Raw genomic sequence first — 4,276 nt, 5'->3', positions numbered from 1 at the left:
TGAGGCGGGCTGCTGACAGAGCCCCGTTAGAGGTGACCGGCCGGTGACTAAGGCGCGGGTGCTCAGCGCAGAGAGCTTGGTGGTGGCTTGGGCCAGCCAGGACTTGGATGCCTGCCAGCGCCCGGGGGGCAGGGCTGAGCGCTCCCTCGCTGGCTCACGCGCTTCTGGGTGTGCTTGCTGGCAAGCCCGTCAATGAACTCCGGAGACAACAGCCGCGCCTTCCCTCTGCTTAGGGTGGGGCAGGAGTTAGAGCGGCAGAGTGGAACTGGGGAGAGATCCCCCCCCCTGGCCAAAGCCGGGATTCTCATTGGGCGACCTTGGGCTGCTTGGGCCGGGTGGGGGCTACCCACTGCTGAAAGGAGGGTTGCCAAGTCTGGCTGGGGAACGCCTGGAGCAGGGCTTTCTTTGTAGAAAAAGCCCAGCAGGAACTCATTAGCATAATAGGCCGCACCCAACAGCAGAAACACATTAGCCTATTAGGCCACACCCCACATGCTACCAGAAGTGTAGTCATCCAACCGCACCCACCTTTTGCTTCTTATTTTGTTTACTTTGGGCTTTTTTTGTAGCAGGAACTCCTTTGCATGTTAGGCCACACACCCCTAATGTAGCCAATCCTAATGTGTGTCTGCTGTTGGGTGTGGCCTATTATGCTAATGAGTTCCTGCTGGGCGTGGCCAACTCAGGAGCCAGCGGAACTCTGGAACTCCGTTCCTTTGCATTTCTGCCCAAAAATAGCTCTGGCCTGGAGATAATGGGGAAGAAGGCGGTTTGTTTGGGGAAGGGAGAGAGTTCAGCCGGGCATCAATGCCATACAATCCACCCTCCAGTGCAGCCATTTCCTCCAAGGGAGCTGCTCTCCTTGGGGATCGGTTGCAGTTCCGGGAGATCTCCAGGCCCCACCTGGAGGTTGGTGATCCTAGTCGAAGGCAATGCTCCCTCTAAGCTGTGGAGTCTTGTGAGCAAAAAATCCTACTTTGTGAGCTACTGGCATTAAAGTTGTGAGCGAGCGATTTGCCTGCTGCCTAGATTACTTTGCTCTGGAGCCCTCCTTCCTGAGCGGAGACGAAAATGTGTGTGGTTGTTGTTGTTCAGTCGCACAGCCAAGTCTGACTCTTTGCGCGACCCATGAACCACATCACACCAGGCCCTCCTGTCCTCTCTCGTGCTCTGGAGTCCACTCAATGTTCACGCTCATTGCATCGATAACACTCTCTCGTCCTTTGCCGTGAGCTGGAGGCTAAAAAACTGAGCTAGCTCAATACTAACTCAGCTTAGAGGGAACACGGGTCGAAGGTCATTTATTTATTTGTTTGTTTGTTTGTTTAAACCTACTAATCGCCCATCCTGCAAGGGGGCTCTGGGTGATTTACAACCTTAAAAACACTTAAGATATAAATTGATATCAATAAGAATACTACAGCAGATCAATAAATTAAACCAGTCCAGGATGGTGATATAATAATCCCCCTTTGCAGGCTACGCTGCTGTCGTGCGCAGCAGGGCAGGGAGGGGAACGTGGAGGCCACAGGAGAGAAAGAAAGGGTGTTAGTCCTAACCGTTGCTGCCTTCAACTAAAAGCCTGGCAGAACAACTCTGCCTTGCAGGCTGTTGGGATTCTGTGATTCAGGGTCGATGGCCGTATCGCAAACACAAGAGCCACATTAGTAAAAGAAAAATATCTTTTGCTACAAATCAAAATAAAACATGGGTATGTTACTTTGGATAAAAGAAATAAAATAAAAAAGTCACATACTTGCAGTTACTCTCAGTACTATATGCTAACAGCTACATCTTTCTATCTGTCTTGGCTTCTAGAGGAGAACTTCCTCTCTGGTTCACAGAAAGGGCCATAAACCTTGTGAACACATTAATGCTAGATCAAAGCATTTCACTTCATTAGGATAAACAACTCCCACAAACTTTCCTGCCGTTGAATACATTATGTAACGTAACATCCTGTTTCCTAACAAACAACATTTAACCCTGTAATGACTGGAGTGTAAGCAACTTGAAATTCCAACACAGGCCCTGCGGAATTGCATTAGGGCCCTGTTCTTCGGCAGAGAGTTCCAACCGGTCGGGGTCAGGACCGAAAAGGCCCTGGCCCTAGTCGAGGACTACTCTGCATCTTCTCAAGGGTGCTCTCATCCTTCTGTTTGCCAGGGACAGGCTGCGAGTCGAGAGTTGCCAGTCTCCGGGCAGGGCATGCAGGCCTCTCAGAATTACAACGAATCTCCAGACTACAGAGATCAGCTCTCCTGGAGAAAAATGGCTGCTTTGGAAGGTGGACTGTCGGGAATTATACTCTGCTGGAGGTCTCTTCCCTCCCATCCTCCTCAGGCTCCACCCCCAAATCTCCAGGAATTCCCTGTCCCAGAGTTGTCAACCCTAGCTGCATGACTCTGAAAATGGGTTCAACCTGGGAGAGCGCCAGTTTGCATTCAGTGCTGCCCCGGAGGTGTTTTGCAGCCCTCTGAAGCCTGATCCCTTCCCTTGAGCTATTTTTGTGCAGAAAGAGTTCCTCCTCATTCGGGGAAGCCGTTCCTAGCGGTTAGAGCAATTGTGGGTGGGGAAGAAGCTTACCCTTCTGGATTTCTGACTGCCGCAGGGCTGTTTGAAAGGACTGGCCCCTTATGGAACTTTGCCACTTCAACACCAAACACGCTTACGGGGGAGGCTCTGTTTGCATCTTGCACATTAGTCTCCAAGGCCTGTTAAAACCAGGAGAAAAGGTTTGAAAAGGAGACTGGACGTTTCCCAACCCCCCACAGCCTCCTCCCTGCCAATGAGGGCTCTCCAAACTGGAATGGCAGTCCCTCTTGTGTGGGAATGAGGGCAGAGGGAGTGGCTTTCCAAAGAAAATGTCAAGGAAGGGCCATCCTGCTAACAATCTTGTTCTTCCAAGGCAAAAGAGAGATGTATTTTTTTCAAATCATTATCTCCAGCTCCGAGTTGGGTGACCTTTGGGGATCAACTCCCCCCACCCCCAGTGTTTGCTGTGCAAATGATGGTGAGCTGGGAAATAAAGGGAGGGGTTGAAGGTTGTATTTGGCTAGACTATTAGTTATGTATTTATTTAATTTGTATCCTGCCCTCCCCGCCAGGGCAGGCTCAGGGCGGCTTACATAAAATGTTGTAGAACAGATAAAATAGAAGATTACATAAAAACATAAGTCCAAATATCAAAACACAGCATAAAGTGCTAGTACATATGATGTAACGATGGTGGGCACTGGAGTATCAGCAGAAAGGTACAGTCAGATAACATCTCAGTCTAGGTCGTGTCAGCAGAATACAGGCTGTCAATGATGGTGTTAGTATTGGGGCCAGGGCCTCGGTTTATTGACTGCGGCTCACTAATCACAGGTCTGGTGGAAGAGCTCCGTCTTGCAGGCCCTGCGGAACTGATGTCTTCCAGAAGCATGTTCCACCAGTATGGAGCCACCACTGAGAAGGCCTTGGCCCTCGTCAAAGCCAATCTGGCCAGTTTGGTGTAGTGGTTAAGTGCGTGGCCTCTAATCTGGGAGAACCGGGTTTGATTCCCCACTACTCCCCTTGCACCTGCTGGATGACTTTGGGCAAGCCATAGTTCTGGCACAGCTGTTCTTGAAAAAGAGCCGTTTCTGTCAGAGCTCTCTCGGCCCCACCTATCTCACAGGGTGTCTGTTGTGTGGAGGGGAAGGGAAAGGAGTTTGTAAGCTGCTCTGAGACTCCTTTGGGTAGTGAAGGGCGGGGTATAAATCCAATCCCTCCTCCTCCTCTTCTCTGAAGCCCGGAAGGGCCAGACAGTTTTGGGACCCTGATCATAGTGCTCTCTGGGGAACATGTGGGGAAACGCAGTCCTTCAAGTATGTAGGCCCCTGACCATAAAGGACTTTAAAGGTAAGAACCAGCACCTTGAATGGTGATGATGATGATTTTATTAAATTTATAGACTGCCCTTCCCCAAAGAGGAGCTGCGGTGACTCAAGTGGTTAAGACGCTGAACTGCAGGCTGTGGAAGGTCGGTAGTTCAGCAGTTCAAGACCCGAGTGTGCCGCATGATGGAGTGAGCTCCCGTCTCTAGTTTCAGCTCCTGCCAACCTAGCAGTTCGAAAGCAGGAAATTGCAAGTAGATAAATAGGGACCAATTCGGTGGGAAGGGAACAGCGTTCCGTGCGCCATGGTGTTTAGTCACGCTGGCCACATGACCACGGAAACGTCTTCGGACAGCGCTGGCTCTTCGGCTTTGAAACGGAGATGAGCGCCGCAACCCTAGAGTCGGACTCGACTG

The sequence above is a fragment of the Gekko japonicus genome, unplaced genomic scaffold, assembly GCF_001447785.1.
Source record: "Gekko japonicus isolate JY-2015 unplaced genomic scaffold, Gekko_japonicus_V1.1 scaffold1371, whole genome shotgun sequence".
In the NCBI taxonomy this organism is placed as follows: Eukaryota; Metazoa; Chordata; class Lepidosauria; order Squamata; family Gekkonidae; genus Gekko; species Gekko japonicus.
Note: the sequence above shows the minus strand (reverse complement) of the source record.